Consider the following 18,487-nt stretch of genomic DNA (forward strand, 5'->3'; position numbering starts at 1 on the left):
TGCCAAAACCAGCAGTAACTGGTGTACTGACCATGGCATTACTGTCCTCCATTAGCCTGCCAACTCCCCTGACCTGAACCTCATGGAGAATTTGTGGGTTATTGGGAAGAAGAAGCTGAAAGACACCAGGCCCAATAATGCAAATGAGCTAAAGGCCGCTGTTGAAGCATCCTGGGCATCCATAACACCTCAGCAATGCCACAGGCGGATTGCCTCCATGCCATGCCGTATTAAAGCAGTAATCCGTGCAAAAGGATTCCCAACCAAGTACTGAGTGCATTAATCGACATTTTCAAATGTTTGATTTTGTTTTGCTGTTATAAATCTTTTTTTGTACTTGGTCTAAGGAAATATTAAAATTTTTTGAGATAGGATTTTTGAGTTTTCTTAAGCTGTATGCCATAATCAGCAATATTAAAATAATAAAATGCTTGCAATATTTCAGTTGATGTGTAATGAATCCAGAATGTATGACATTTTCATGTTTTTAGTTGCATTACAGAAAATAAAGGACTTTATCACAATATTCAAATTTTCTGAGACAGTCCTGTATATATGTATATATATATATATATATATATATATATATATATATATATATATATACTGTGTTTATATATATATATATATACATATATATATATATATATATATACTGAGTTTATATATATATATATATAAAATAAATCATAGAGCTATACCACGCCTCCTTGTTGTTTGTGCCATCTACTCCCCCGTACATAACATTTGTTCTTACAAAATCAGTTAAAAAAAGAGTTGAAAAAAAGATAAAGTGTCCATCTGTGTAAGTGTGTGTGTGTGTGTGTGTGTGTCTGTGACTAATGCATCGCGGCTCCTCACTGGTGCTGACAAAAAGACAAGTTTGCCTAGCTGGTGCTAGGGTGTCCCTCCAGGGCTTCCGTGCGTCCACTGGCATAGGAGATGAACTGAGACAAGATGTCAGAGCAGGAAATGTCAGACCACTGCCAAACCGTCGTGGTGCACACCCCTGACAGGCAGGCACACACACACACACACACACACACACACACACACACACACACACACACACGCTCGTATACAACAGAAGTGTATACAACAATCATGGAATTAATTTGGCAAAACTGCATTCAGTTTTGTGGACACTGTGAAGAAATGGGGTTTGTTGCTAAGTTTGTCCATCCACCAATCCCTCCATTTTCTACCGCTTGTCCCTCTCGGTCGTCCACCTCAAATACAATATCTAACCACATTTCATTTGGCTTTGAATCACAGTCCAATACATGTGGACAAAGAAGAAAAGAGTGAGACATGGCAGAGGGCAAGTGCAGCAGTTCATGTCCGCTGGCCAGTTTGTTGTCTTCCATACACATTACAGATGTCTTGAGTAATGCCTCCATCTGTAATCCCTCTTCTCTCACCATCTCGCACTATCTCTCTCTCCTGCTCCCTTGTCCTCGGGACTCAGTTTTCCTTAAGTGTGTCAATTTGAGTCTCCTTGCTCAAGTTCAAACATTTAGCCCCCAAACCGCCATTTGTCTCCAACTTAGCAGACAGAGGGACCGAAATAGCAGAAAAATACCTCAAGAAATAAAGCACAGCGAGAGAGCAATAAAAGCATCTTGTGTGTTTGACGGCACTTTTTGCTGCCTGGTTAGATCGTGCGCACACACACAAACAGACACACACACACACACACACACACACACACACACACACACACACACACACACACGCATCACCCCCACCTTCTTGTCTGGTTACTGGCTGTGCACTTGCAGTCCCTCCAGGGTGTGTGGGGTCACACTGTGCAAGTGTGTGCGTGCTGGTGGGTGAGGGGAGTTCGCCCAATGCCAATCCACGCCTCAACCATCCACACTCACTCATACAACGCCCACCCCGACCCCCTACCCCAACTCCACCCCTCGTGATGCTACAGATGATGTGCCGTCCAGCCACATCTCCATCACCGTGACGATGAGTGCTCCTGCCAAATGCCCCGCAACCAGAGTCACATCTGCTCCTGTCTCTGTCGCCACGGCGATACTGCCGAAGTCGGCACGACAAGCAACACAGGACCGGGGGCGGGCTGGACGACGGGTGGCAGCAACGACGGAGGATGAGATGGGAGAGAGTCGTGACCGAGATGATCATTTATAATGTTTGAGCCGTTTATTTGGATGCTGCCAATATACATGAGCGACGTGCAAAAACGGCGGTCTGATAAAAAAGTCCAATCAGAAAAAAGCTGATACAGCAAAAAGGGAGTCAGCCAAATGTTAAAGGCCACAATCATGTATGTAAATATTTCAATCACAGTAGGGTTTTACAATGAAACATTGAAGCTGCTGATATCCCTTACTATTTGTCATTGTCTTCTTCCAAATCCTTTTTCAACTCAGGCCGTCATTGGAATTTGAAAAGAATGTAAGAATAATAATGTTCTGGAACTTTAATCTGTTTTCTAATAATTGTCCTATTGATATTTACACATGATGCTTCTTTGTCGCTCATTTTTGCACTTTTTGTCACGTGGGAGTCACATCTTTATGCGTGGTTGTTCTCCCGGGATGCAGACGGACAACTCCGGACGAAGCGTGCAGGTAGGAGATGATTTATTGCTCATAAATTATACACCGTAGATACAAACAAACAAAAAACAAAACAAAAGGGATGCGTGCCAATCGCACAGGAAGCTAAGGCGAGACTTAGCACAGGAATCAAAGCAAAGAAAACAAGGAATTTACCCATATAGCAAACAACAAAGCCAGCCTAAGCATGGCGAGAAAGGTGAATAAAAAGCTCTCTAATTAGTGCTCGACAGCAGGTGAGCGTGCCGACCACTAACCCGAGGCAGGTGAACCCAACTACTACCCATGGTAACCAAAACAAACCCAGAGGTGCACAAAACAGGAACTAAGGGAGTCCAAAACTAACAGAACATGACTAAACAAAACCTGATCCAGGCCACGGATCATGACACTTTCATATTTGCTATTAGACATTTTAAACAGTTTTAATTTGTCTGAAAGTGTTGATACATTTATTTGTCCATTCCTAACACCTAGATTTCACGGAAAAAATATTCAACTCAGAGCCAGGGTTTAATTGGGACCCTATGCAGAATCCCCCTATTACAAAATTATTTTCACCCATTTTTATTTATGTCAAACGCGTGTTATACTTTTTTAAATCAAAGTTTAAATACATTTTATGCATGTTATATACTCTAACAAATTAATGGTAAATAAGTCTAAAAATCATCATTATAGTTAAATAAATTTAATATAATGAAAACAAAGTTGTGCAAGTTCCAGGCAGAAACCCAATCAGGATTTGATCCCAGTCTGTCAGATTACCAGCCCCGCACCACAGGGGACGATCAAGAGAAATGGGCCACTGTATCGTTTATCAGTTCCTAAGCAGGAAGGGGCTAAAAATGTCTTGGCAGTTAAATTCCGCCATTTAAAATGAACTGACAGTTCACATAAACAGTGTCACGTAAAACGAGGTCCCCCACATATTGTGGGGCCCTATGCACAGTGTGTGTTTAGCCTGCAGGGAGGGGCAGCACTGAATAAAATATAAATGTATGGCTATTGGAGACTACAATGCATACGGCTAGGTATTTGACAGTTGATATTGCTCATAACAGTGTAACAATATCAACACAATATTTAATTTAGTTCCTTGTTTTTTTTATTACATACAATTATTTTATCAAAACTGAATACTGCTAATTTAAATCTTTTGGGTTTTGCCTTCAAAGTCCCACCGTGTCTAGGATTTTCCCCCCATGTGTCTGTAAACACAACAAAAACAGGATCAAAAAAATGATTTTGTGAAAATATAAATATTGACCTAATACCTCTGGTATCAATCATACTGATACTACCCTTGGGACTGACACCAAGGGTAAACGGATTGATCTGCCCTCCTCTTACGTGTATGCTTCATCCCTGTCATCCATATTGTAGTTTATAACGCTTCTATATAAAGTACACTAACAGATACAAGTCAGAACTATACGCTACTTTGTATTAGAAATGGCAACAGCAGAGGATGCATGTGCATGTACAAGCCAGTCTGCCCCACAACAAGAAGACAGAAAAAGAAGAAACTTAGCAACTACAATATTGGATTACCATGGAGGATTTGTGCAAAACTTTTCCATGCAAGGAGATATCCACTGACATTACACTTGGCGAAAATGTCCCAAATCAGGCAAATTCCAAATGGTTCGTTTGGAGGAAGTATAAAAGAAGGCAAGATTGTTTTATAAATATCTCCGCCATGCCTCCATGGTTTGATTTTACATTTTCCAGACTCATGCCGAACCCAAATACACAAAACATGTACCAATACAGTTGGTAAGAAAAGTTGGTTTTACATTTGAACCGAGGATGTTGTTGTGGCTTGTCTAGCTCTTTGAGACACTTGTAATTAAGGGCTAGAGAAATCAACTTTGATTGATTGATATAACAGGACCCCTTTAAAGCTAACTTAGCGATTACCAAAATCTTCTTGTCTGTCTCTTTAGTTGTTGCTCGGTGTGTAACATGATTAGCCTCGTCCTGAAAGTGATCATTTTACTTGCAGCAGTGGAGGTGATGTTTATTAACTTAAAAGATCGGCTCCACACTGTGTATGAACATACACAGTACGCTGGTAGCCACACCAATCAGTGTGGGGGAAAGAAAATTAATCAAGTATCAGCCGAAGGGGTTTGGCCTTGAAAAGCATTAATTGGCATTGGCCGATCACTTTCTTTCTCACGGATGTCAGCCAATACGGATTGGTGGCCAATCGATCAGCACATCTCTAGTTCCAATAATATTGTACGCTCAAAAAAGTTGACTCTACTTTGACAAAAATTTAACTTAGGCGGAAAAAGATGATTTTAGCACATGACAGGTTCTGCCCAAAGTGTCAAGGACAGTATGACTTAAATAAGTATGACCTATCATTCACTTCAATGTATGTTCAGCTCCTATCATATATTTATGGCTATTATGTCAATCCATCTCCAATTTTCCATTTTCCCCTCCTCCCTCCTTTTTCCATCATTGCTAAACAATCCATTTCCCATCTCCCCCCTCCTGCCTCTCCTGCCAGCGTGTTTATATTTGCCCGGCCCACGGCGGAGTGCCTAACAAGGTGGAAAGAATTAAGGGTGAAAAGACAGCACTGCTGCCAGCTAGGGCCTCTCTCACTCCCTCTCTCACTCACTCTCTCTCTTTTTGACACTGGATACATTTCAGATAATATACTTCTGACCTCTCTCATGCCAGTAGAGCAACAAGAAGAGCAGTTGAACCTTTTTGAATGTGTGCATGTTTAATCAAAGCATACAGAATGTTACACTTTTGCTTGCATGCTATTAGTTTTACATTAGAAGTAATTTTTCAACAGAAACCTCTGTTCTATCTAAAATATTCAGTAATGTGAAAACAATAGTAAACCATAAATGAAAATGTGTCTTGCACTGAAGCAAGTGGTGTGTGGTGTATGCATGTGTGTAAGACAGGGTGTTTGGTATGCATTAGCCCTCTGAAGTCAGCTAGGGTGAAGTCCTTTCCCCATCCCTTCTCCTCAAAAGTAAGGTGACGCATATCATTTAATATCAGACACTGAATTATGCACTATGACCCTGCACAGGAAGCCGGCTGACTCACAGTAGTAGTTAGTTAAGAGGGTGAGTATAAGGAAAAGAGACAAGAGGTCAGGCTGGTTTGGTTTTACGTTATCCAGTGAATCCAGCAAATACGTATGAGTATACGTTTATTAGTCAGGGGCCAAGAATATTGTATAAATGGCTACGTATCATATTAGGTTTATTACTAGACTGTTCGTCCAGCAAAAAGAGCAACACAGTGCTTGTACAATCTCCATGCACAAAATCCCCGCAGTAATGTACTCCAAAAATGGGCTGTGCCCAGCAGCGACAACTCCATAAGCATGGCATGCAATATGCAAACATAGTGCGAGAAAATACTTCATTTTGCCATATTTCAAAAAAAGGCAGGCCTAACGAGTTAGAATAGATTGTGTTCAGACAAAAAAATAATCCAAGTATCTAGAAAAAAAAAAAAGAATATCCTATTAAAATAAAATAGTGAGTTGATTGATACAAATCTGTCTGCCTTCTGTAATATGATTATTATAGGCAATCAATAACAGTACATATCTAAAGTCTATTGCAAGAACAGGGAAAATATAAAGTGTTATTCTCTTATATTATCAAAGTCAATTTTGTCTCTGATCTGTGGGTAATGTTTCACAAAGTTTAACACAGGGGTGCCCACACCTTTTCTGCAGGCAAGCCACTTTTCAATTTACCAAATCAAGGGGGTCTACCTCATTCATATATATCATTTATATGTATCTATTTATGAAAGAGACATTTTTGTTAACACGTTAAAGGCCTACTGAAATGAGATTTTCTTATTTAAACGGGAATAGCAGGTCCATTCTATGTGTCATACTTGATCATTTCAGGATATTGCCATATTTTTGCTGAAAGGATTTAGTAGAGAACATCGACGATAAAGTTCGCAACTTTTGGTCGCTAATAGAAAAGCCCTGCCGTTACCGGAAATATGTGCGCGTGACGTCACAAGTTGCAGGGCTCCACACAATTCGGACCGAGAAAGCGACAATTTCCGCATTAATTTGCGCGAGGATGAAAGATTTGTGAATTAAGATATAAATAATGAAGGACTAGAAAAAGAAAAAAAAAAAAAGCGACGGCTCCGGGCGGCGGCAAAGTGAGCGTTTCAGATGTAATTAGACACATTTACTAGGATAATTCTGGAAGATCCCTTATCTGCTTATTGTTTTAATAGGGTTTTAGTGAGATTTTAAAGATTCTAAAAGATTGTAAAGACATACCTCGAGGTCGGATGGCTACGGTGAACAAGAAGTGTGTCTCGGAGAGAAGCCGAGGAGCCAAGCTCACAGCTCCCGCTGCTTCAGGACAATGAATAATCCAATTGTTTCTCCAGTAAAATATACATCACAATTTTCCCATCCAAAAACATGCTGGTTGACGTAGAGAAAACATGTTTGCTTGACCGCTCCGCTTCACAACAAACAAAGAAACACCGGCTGTGTCTCGGTGCTAAAGACATCTGCAATCCACCGTTTTCCACCAACAGCATTCTTCTTTATAGTCTCCATTATTAAAATAACAAATTGCAAAAGATTCAGCAACGCAGATGTCCAAAATACTGTGTAATTACACCATGAACAGAGACGACTTTTAGCCGTGTTTGGTGCAGCGCTAATATTTCCTTACAGTCCATGACGTCACGCGTACGCGTCATCATTCCGCGACGTTTTCAACAAGAAACTCGCGGGAAATTTAAAAATGCAATTTAGTAAACTAAAAAGGCCGTATTGGCATGTGTTGCAATGTTAATATTTCATCATTGATGTATAAACTATCAGACTGCGTGGTCGGTGGTAGTGGGTTTCAGCAGGCCTTTAAAGGCGTTAAATGATAATACAAGCATCTATCCTTCCATTTTCTACCGCTAATTCCCTTTTGGGGTCGCGGGGGGCGCTGGCGCCTATCTCAGCTACAATCGGGCGGAAGGCGGGGTACACCCTTGACAAGTCGCCACCTCATCACAGGGCCAACATGTTTAACACATATTAGATGCCTTTCTTTCACGAAGACAAGAATATTAGTTGGTGTATTACCTGATTCTGATGACTTGCATTGATTGGAATCAGACAGTAGTGATGATAATGTACACATTTTTGAATGGAGGAGAAAAAAAGTTGTCCTTTCTGTACAATACCACATGAAAGTGGTTGGTTTTTGGCATCCTATCTATCCAGCTTTCATACACTTTTCAAGAAAAACGTTGGCGGCAAACTCTGTAGCTTGCTCGCTTGTGCTCGCCAGCTTTCCGAAACTCTTATTTTGTTAGCGCAGGCAGCATGAAGCAGCACTTTTATTGTGAAGATAGGAAATGTGCAGTTGGTCTTTAGAGTCTTGACGGAAGGTATGGGGCGACAGTCTGTTGAAATAAAAAGTGTTTCTCGCCTTCCTGTCGGTTATTTTTTTCTTAAAATTATCTCGCAGCAGCCAGCGTCCTCTCACAAGACCCTCGGGTGCCGTGAATTTCAATCAAATGACGTCTTGGTGAAGATTGATGATCGCAAATTTTTAGGTCTATTTTTTTAAAAGCCTGGCTGGGGATCGACTGACACACCCTCCGCGGTCGACCGGTAGCTCGCGATCGACGTAATGGGCACCCCTGGTTTAACATATAATTGTGACCAATATTGCCAATTATTTGTTGAATAGGTTTTTTAAACCCGTTAGTAACATGTTAGCAGTGTGATTGATGGATTTTATTTATTTATTATATATTTTTTGAAGCAGAGGAAAGTGCAACTAGTTCAACTTTTAATATTGATTGCTCAAAAACGTTTTTTAATGTTTGTTGTTGTGTTTACTTCAGCACTTTAGATGGCTCTAAATTTTTATTTTAGTAAATAAAACACATTGCATCTATTTAAACCACTTTTTTCTATATCTCTCTTTATATTAATGTAATCAACTTAAACAAAAAAATACCCAAATTCTCAGCATCTTTCGGTGAGGTCAAAGAGATTAATTACCGTACAGATCATAATTAGTTCATTAGTGACTTATTTTTTATTATGTGATAGCATTATTTATAGTACATATTTTTGGGGAATTATGCATTTTTTATGCTAAATACTGCTTAATTGTCAGATAACATCTCTTAAAACTAAACACTACAGTGCATGTAAAGCTTAAGTTAATGTAAATGTCTCTTTGTTTTACATGTAAATACTGAGATGCACATTTACTACAATAATAAAACTTCCTTAAATTGATAGCTAATTTATTATGGATTTTATTAATTCTACAACCTTAATGTTGAATTAAATGAATGTCAATTTTTAGTGGGAGGACTAGTTGCATGCTCGCTGTCCATGGTGCTGAAGATGACTTTCTCAATCGTGGAAGTTTCCATCCATCCATTTTTCTACCGCTTGTCCCTTTTGGGGTTGCGGGGGGTCGCTGGAGCCTATCTCAGCTTCATTCGGGCGGAAGGCGGGGTACACCCTGGACAAGTCGCCACCTCATCACAGGGCCAACACAGATAGACAGACAACATTCACACTCACATTCACACACTAGGGCCAATTTAGTGTTGCCAATCAACCTATCCTCAGGTGCATGTCTTTGGAGGTGGGAGGAAGCCGGAGTACCCGGAGGGAACCCACGCATTCACGGGGAGAAGCTTAAGGCTGAAATTTCGGTAAATGTCCTTATTATGGTGCGTGTTGTGGGGTTAAGCAAATACATGCAAATGTGCTTTTTCTTCTTCACCAAACTAAACCAAAATTAGGCACACACTCCCACCTGTGTAGAAACCTGCAGAAAACAAACAAACAGAGATACACACCAACACAACAGTTACATTCCTGCTGGTCTGTCCCTGATAATGCTCTCAGTTGATGCTCTCACCTTTACAGAGTCCATCCACCGGCTCTATTTATAATCCTATCACTCAGAGGGTGCAATCTGAGTGCAAACACACACACACACACACACACACACACACACAAAGTTTGTTGCTGTACACTTGCACCGGAGTGTCACGGTGGAGATGGATCCGAGTGGAGGGTACTAGCAGGGTTTGCTTGCGTGTGATAACAGCCTGTGATTTGTATCTGTAGATGAAGCATCAGCATAATAAATGTTCTCCACCTCTTCCCTTCCTCTGTCTCTCTTAATACTCTCTTTCTCAGTCTTCATTTCAAGCTTTGTTCTTACTCTAAAGTGTGTGCCTTTCAAAGGCTCTGGTACATCTAGTTCATTTAGTTTATGTTTTTACCTGCATTTGTTTTTTACCAGCATGACTCAAATCGTACTTCATGGATTTCTACAAAACTTTGCTATGGGACTGACATGGGCCAGAGAAGAAATCAGAAGTATGTCATTAATCACTGTGCTCTGATATTTGGAAGTCAAGAGAACTGCATTGGTGATGAATTGACTGCCGAACCTCAATTTACGAGCCCCTTATTATATGAACTTTTCAATTCACAAATTACAGACCGAAATAATATCATGTCTCAATGTACGAATGTTTCTTCCACCCATAGTGTGCCTGAAGCACAGCCATTTTAGTTTAGTTTATTAAGGATCCCAATTAGTCTACTCCGCAGTGGAGACTATTCTTCCTGGGGTCCAGCCATTTTGAGCCTGGCTGCTCATCTATTGTGGGCAGGCTTATCGATCTCCGTGCTCATTCTGTCACAAGAGCACTGTTGTGGTAGCTACTCTGTTACTTAGTTTGCCTTTTAAGCGTGTTTCTTTAGCCCTTTTTAGATATATTTTTGTGTGGCTATCAGTCAACGTTTATTTATATAGCCTTAAATCACAAGTGTCTCAAAGGGCTGCACAAGCCACAACGACATCCTTGGTTTGGACTCCACATCAGGGCAAAGAAAAACTCAACCCAGTGGGATGACAATGAGAAATCTTGGAGAGGACCGCAGATGTCGTTGACAAAGTGTAAAAACTTTTACTGAAATATGGACTTTTGTCAAGGCTGTATCCCATTTTCATATGTACATTGTTTCTAATGGACAAATGTGCTTAAATATACAAACTTTTCTATTAACGAACTATGTTAGGAATTGCTATAAAACAAAACGAGGTAGTATTAAATAAGCCCTGCTACATCCTACTCCTTTTCAGACCTGCTATAATGAGAAACTGTAAAAATGGGATGTACCGTATTGTAATTGTACACATGTTCGAAATAAACTAACACCATAACCATAAACATGTCCACTGCACTTAACATTTCATATTACCACCACCTTCAGGATTTGGGTAGAATTTCATAGACTGCATTTCAAAGCTGAAAACATTAACGTTAAAACTCTGTGAGCAACCACAATGCTCGTCGACTTTTAAGATTGTTAGCGTCTATTGTCACAAGCAATTGGTGGTAATTCACGAGAGATAGAGTGTTATTGCGATTGTAACTAATCAAAGGGTATTTTTTATTGAAAATGTTGGGGAAATTGGAAAAGGTCTTCGTGAAGTTGGGTATGCACACAGGAAAAAATGCTCTCCAAGCCGCCGGATCGAAGCTTTTATAATCGGCTATTTTTTTTTATTTTTTTTTTGGAGAGGTGCACAAAGGGGTTCCAGGGCGAGAAGCCGGCGGGTGTAGTATATAGACTGTTGTCTCGACAGAGGAGCATAATTCAGAGACTAAACTTGAAACTGAAACTGGTGAAATGCAAGAAAACCTTGAGATCAGTGTTCAATAAAAGGTTATTGAATTGTCAAAATACATGCCAAATCCAAAAAATGCATACATGTTGGCAGGTCTGTCACTTATAACTTTAAATTTCTAACAACCATGTTTTGTTTGTGTTTTTTAAATGAAGAACAGAATGAGTTTACAAACCACCTGCTAATGGATTGCGTAATAGGTTATGTATTAATCTAGAAAACCAGTATTTGGCATTACAGTTTAGCCTTGGTAGATTGCTTGCAGTTTTTGTATTCCATCCTCTTTGGTTCATGCAAACCCACACACTTACACAACGTGTGTGAGAAGGTGTCAGTGCTATTCTCAGGTCAGTTGGGTTTGATCTTTTCCACCTTCTGCTTTCTCACATTACCAGACAGCCTGCAGGCTGAACCACAGAGGGAGGGAGCGATATCACAATGCAAACTCTGCATGAGAGGCTTGATCCAAACGGCCAGTCATAGTCATGTTGGTTATTATTTATACAGAACAGATTTAGAGAGGTGATGGATACATTTTTCTTTGCACGGTTGTGATTTTCCAACCTCTCCTGAGTTGTAAGGACTATATAATACGCTCAAAAATACAAACCCCGTTTCCATATGAGTTGGGAAATTGTGTTAGATGTAAATATAAACGGAATACAATGATTTGCAAATCCTTTTCAAACCAATATTCAATTGAATGCACTACAGAGACAAGATATTTGATGTTCAAACTCATAAACTTTTTTTTTTCTGCAAATAATAATTAACTTAGAATTTCATGGCTGCAACACGTGCCAAAGTAGTTGGGAAAGGGCATGTTCACCACTGTGTTACATCACCTTTTCTTTTAACAACACTCAATAAACGTTTGGGAACTGAGGAAAATAATTGTTGAAGCTTTGAAAGTGGAATTCTTTCCCATTCTTGTTTTATGTAGAGCTTTAGTCCTTCAACAGTCCGGGGTCTCCGCTGTCGTATTTTACGCTTCATAATGCGCCACACATTTTCGATGGGAGACAGGTCTGGACTGCAGGCGAGCTGTTGTAACACGTGCTGCATGTGGCGTCATTGTCTTGCTGAAATAAGCAGGGGCATCCATGAAAAAGATGGCGCATAGATGGCAACATATGTTGTTCCAAAACCTGTATGTACCTTTCAGCATTAATGGTGCCTTCACAGATGTGTAAGTTACCCATGCCTTGGGCACTAATGCACCCCTATACCATCACAGATGCTGGCTTTTGAACTTTGCGTAGATAACAGTCTGGATGGTTCGCTTCCCCTTTGGTACGGATAACACAATGTCTAATTTTCCAAAAACAGTTTGAAATGTGGACTCGTCAGACCAGAGAACACTTTTCCACTTTGCATCACTCCATCTTAGATGATCTCGGGCCAAGAGAGGCCGGCGGCGTTTCTGGATTTTGTTGATAAATGGCTTTCCCTTTGCATATAGTAGAGCTTTAACTTGCACTTACAGATGTAGCGACAAACTGTATTTAGTGGTTTTCTGGAGTGTTCCTGAGCCCATGTGGTGATATCCTTTAGAGATCGATGTTGGTTTTTGATGCAGTGCCGTCCGAGGGATCGAAGGTCACGGTAATTCAATGTTGCTTTCTGGTCATGCCGCTTATGTGGAATGATTTCTCCAGCTTCTCTGAACCTTTTGATGATAATACGGACTGTAGATATTGAAATCCTTAAATTTCATGCAATTGCACTTTGAGAAACGTTGTTCTTAAACTATTTGCTCACGCAGTTGTGGACAAAGGGGTGTACCTCGCCCCATCCTTCTTTGTGAAAGACTGAGCATTTTTTGGGAAGCTGTTTTTACACCCAATCATGGCACGCACCTGTTCCCAATTAGCCTGCACACCTGCGGGATGTTCCAAATGAGTGTTTGATGAGCATTCCTCAACTTTATCAGTATTTATTGCCACCTTTCCCAACTTCTTTGTCACGTGTTGCTGGCATCAAATTCTAAAGGTAATGATTATTTGCAAAAAAAAAAATGTTTATCAGTTTGAACATCAAATATGTTGTCTTTGTAGCATATTCAACTGAATATGGGTTGAAAAAGATTTGCAAATCATTGTATTCCGTTTATATTTACATCTAACACAATTTCCCTACTCATATGGAAACGGGGTTTGTAATAGTTGTTGAGCGTATGTGCATTTAGTGACCTTAACTCCACTTTAAAAGTTTCCAGGTAGTCCCAAACTTTACTTTCAGACAATTTGACTGTTTTTTTTTCACTTTTTTTGGACTCAACAAAAGGAGTCATCGCTGAATTTGCACTGTAGTTTTCTGCTGGTCCGTCACAAATTTCCGTCTGTGGTATTAGGCTCTCTTCAATTCTCCTCTCTGCAGTCAGTCTATCAGCTTGTTATCCCTTCCAACCCCCTCTACTCATCATAGCCTAATGCTGACGCTACAGGGGAGTCAGTGTTGGCAAACTCTTCCTTTTCCCTGGTCTCATCCTTAATTCCTTTCATGTGTTTTCCTCATTTTAATGTCGGTCTTTGCTCCCGTGCCCAATTTTCTGAGCAAATCCCACCGTTCTTTGTCAATTTCCATCTGACAGTATATTCTGTGTTACAGAACATGCCTTTCTTTTTGGTCAAATTACTTCTTTTGACTGTGTTTGTTTCAGTGTGTGAGTAGCGTGGGATGAAGCCAGGGTCGACGTACAAGGGCTATAACGTGAACTCCAATAGTCTAATTTCCCATAATGAACTACAGCCCAATCCTCACCTTCCTCATCTTTAGATCTCTTCTTTTGGAAGTGGAAAGAAATCAATTTTCACTCTTATTAAGGGCAGCCTACTCCGACTTAAGTCTCTGATTCGAGTATGTGCAAATGTCTGAGTGGAAGACGTGAGCTGGGGTAGGGGGTTACTCTCTCCTTCTCAATGCTACTATCTTCTTTTTCACCCAGTCTGCCCCTAATGTATGACTCTCTTCCTCTTGCCTTTGTGTTCATTTTTCATTCCTACTGCTCCCCCTGCGATTATCCCAATGAATATCAGAGGCTCTTAATGAAGATTCACAACATTTTCCCCTCCCAGCTAATACCTTATCAAAGGAGGAATCTCGTTCCGGAAAATCAATTCTGTTTTATAATATTAAGTCCTCCTCTTATGCACTTGCACGCGCGATTCCTTTTATTTAGTGCCGCAACGCAACAGTGAGGGACTTAACCCTGAAACCTGCGCACTCCATCTACACTCAGTTTGATCTGATGTCTCATTGAGAAGATAAGATGCACAAGTTACGACTTTGGTAAGGTTTCAAAAGTCTAAATTCATTTAAGGACAATGAGAGTATTAAACTGATGTATGGTAAACTTCTTATATAATTACCAAAATTGTGTCATATGCTCATACTAACCAACCCTCCTGGATTTTCCGAGAGACTCCCGAAATTCAGCGCACCCCCCAAAAACCTCCCGTGACAAATTTTCTCCCGAAAATCTCCCAAAATTCAGGCGAAGCTAGAGGCCACGCCCCCTATTAAACAGGACAATACTTTCACGTACTGTACATAGAATAGAATAGAATAGAATAGAATAGAATAGAATGTAAATATATTCTACATATATTCTACATTTAAGTGCAGTCAAGGAACATGCATTAGGGAGTCTGTTCTGAAGCCCACAGTAAAGAGACATAGCTTCATCACGTCGCCTGGTTATTGACACCAACCCAATATATTACACCGTCGACAACAAAAATGAAGAAATACGCTTGCAAGTTCCACAACGATTGGAAACAAGAATTTCAGTTTATCCAGGAGAGTTTGAAGGGGAAGGCGTATGTTGCCTGTAAATTGTGTAGAACAAACTTCTCCATTGAACACAGCGGCCGAATGGATATAATCAGCCATGAATGGTCAGCGAAGCACAAAGCGTCCGCAGCGCAGCATCGTTCACAACCCAGTATTATGGGCCACCTCGCAAAATGGAGATCCGATAGTGTAACTTATGCTGAGACAAAGATGGCTATACTGATAGCTGGAAGCAACATCCCATTCTTACTTTTGGATGTCTACAACAAATCTGTGAAGGATATGTTCCTGTATTTGGAGATCGCTCGCCAATACGCAAATGGCAGAACAAAGGGTACTCAAATAGTGAAAGGTAAGTGTTTTTTTTGTAACCAGCAAGCACAGTACAGTCAGTAGAATAACTGTGTTTTTATTACTGTGTATTTGATAGGTGCCGTCAGAAATTCAACTATTTATTTTATTTATATATATAATAAAATAAATATATATAGCTAGAATTCACTGAAAGTCAAGTATTTCATACATATATATATATATATATATGAAATATATATGAAATACTCGAGTTGGTGAATTATACTCCTCTCCTCTTAACCACGACTCCGCCCCACCCCCGACCACAACCCCCCCCATCCCCCGAAATCGGAGGTCTCAAGGTTGGCAAGTATGCATATGCTGTAGTTGCAACTGATGCAGTGCACTCCAGGAAAGAGTATTCTTTTACATTGAGCCATTATTGGAAAGAACAGACAGGGCGCAGTCTGATGAAGTCAAAAAGCGATAAAATGACGTCTTAGCGGAGGTCGTAAGCCAGACACATTAATTAATAACTTGCTGAACTAACCTCAGCCTTCCCTGAGTATATTGTCCTGGAGAGCACAGACCGGACTTCCCAATTCAGTCTTAATAAAAACAGAAGATGCAAAATCAATATTCCAAGGTCAAGGTAATGCAGCTAATCTCATAGAGAAAATGTGTGCGTCAATGTGTGACAGACCATGCTTGATGGGAACCAGCCCTGCAGCCGACTGACCTGTTTTTTTTTTTTTTACTTTTCTCTATAATTTGAAAACAATAGGCTAAAAAAAACTATTCTGGAATGAGAAACATTTTTAAGGTCAGGTATATAATTACAGCAAGTTCAATGTTAAGTCAGAGGTTTGCCATAGTGTTTTTACCGACGTCACAATTTTATTCAGGACCCGGATGCCGTGCCATCTTTGAGATATATGCTTCTAATCATTTTATACACCTGAATGCATAGAGCCATATACAAGGGGATAAATTCCGCTACAAGTCGGTGTCAATTGATGCCAAAACAGCAAAAAATGGTATGAACGGTGACAGATCTAATTGCAGTTTTCGCTTTGGTTATAGACAGATAGATAGATAGACGGACGGACGGACGGACGGACGGACGGGCGGGCGGACGGACGGACGGACGGACGGACAGACGGACGGACAGACGGACAGACGGACAGACGGACAGACGGACAGACGGACAGACGGACAGACGGACAGACGGACAGACGGGCAGACGGGCAGACGGGCAGACGGGCAGACAGGCAGACAGGCAGACAGATAGACAGATAGACGGATAGACAGATAGACAGATAGATAGATAGATAGATAGATAGATAGTACTTTTTTGATTCTTTCAGGAGAGTTCCTTCAGGAACATAAAAATTCCAGCAGCAGTGTACAGAGTTGAGATCGAATTTAAAAAGTAACAAGTAAATAATGGGGCTATAAATTGAAATAAAATTGAAAATATAACAATAAGAATACAATTAAAAAGCAACAATAAGAATACAAATATAACTGTAAGAATAAGAATATAACAAGAGAAACTAGGCAGTAGTGACCATTTTATGAAAATGTATTGCACTGTTTTTGCACTTTCTGTTGCAGTTTATTTCAGTATTGTTATTGTTTTGCATCCCCTGTCATCCTAGTACCTCTTTCCCCTCAGAGAAGAGTTGTACAGTCTAATGGCGTGTGGGACAAAGGAGTTTTTTAGTCTATTAGTCCTGCACTTGGAATGAAGCAGTCTAGCACTGAACAGGCTCCTCTGGCTACTGACAACAGTATGCAGAGGGTGACTGGCATCATCCATGATGCTCACTAGCTTGTCCACAGTCCTCTTCTCTGCCACCGTCACCAGTGAGTCCACTTTTATTCCGATCGTAGAGACGGACCGCCTGATCAGTTACTCCAGTCTGGAGCTGTCGTTCTTAAAAGTACTGTCCCCCCAGCACACTACCATGTAGAACAGAACACTGGCAACCATAGACTGGTAGTACATCCACAAGAGTTTTTTGCAAGAGTTTTTTTTGTTTATGGGCATTGTTGTTCTTTTAAACACCACATAATAGCATATTTCCCACTAATGCACCATTTCCACTTTTCAGTAGTGGGTCTTAGAAAAATATCTTATAAAACTTTAAAATGTCTCCTAGAACTCTAAACCTCTGATTTTTGATACAATACTGGATATCATTGGACAATTTTGCCCAGGTATTTCAAGTTAAAGCATAATAATGGTGTAACATTGTAATGTACCTATAACCGCTTTAAGGTTACAATGAAGGACACACAAGAATGCATCAGTTATTATTTCACTAATAGTCGCATACACAAAAACAGCAAACTCAAAAGCATTAGCATTAGCACAATGTCTCCTGTTTTGGTAGAACTGGTTGAATGCATAGATATCGCGTTTAAGTATTTGTGAAGAAGTGCACTCGTGTCACACGATTTCCCCAGAAAAATGCCCTTTCTCCTCATGATACAAACATTTCAGTCACATTATGTCAATTTCCGTTTTTGATATTAAATGCCATTTTTATTGGCTATACGCTCAAAACTGTTTAGTGCTGATCCGAACAACCTATACAGAACACACAGAAAATCTTAACCGGAAGGTTAAGATTTGTTTTTTTTCATAAACCATCCCTAAGCTGTACAGCAACCTTCTTGACCTCAAAGAGAAAGACATTTCTGTGGACAAACCGACACTAATTAGAAGAGAAAATCCATATGGGATGCCAGAGTTTCCCCTAAACTGCCAAGATACCTGTGGTTGTGGGGGTGTGGCTATGAGTGTGGTCACCATGCATCATCAACTAGTTTGCATAATTTTCTATGATGATATGATTTTCATTAAAAAGGCTAAACAAATGTATACGTACATTTAAAACAAATCTGTTGGCATGAATTAGTGTTAACATTTATATATCATTTGGCCATATTTTCCATTGTTGCTGCTTTTTGTACAATGTACTTTGTTAAGAATTTTTTCAATTGTTTCCAGACTTACATTTTTTTTTGTATTAATAACAACAATCAACACATCTAGTATCTTCTTCTAGTATCATTATAAAATGTACT

The sequence above is a fragment of the Nerophis ophidion genome, linkage group LG02 (assembly GCF_033978795.1).
Source record: "Nerophis ophidion isolate RoL-2023_Sa linkage group LG02, RoL_Noph_v1.0, whole genome shotgun sequence".
Lineage (NCBI taxonomy): Eukaryota > Metazoa > Chordata > Actinopteri > Syngnathiformes > Syngnathidae > Nerophis > Nerophis ophidion.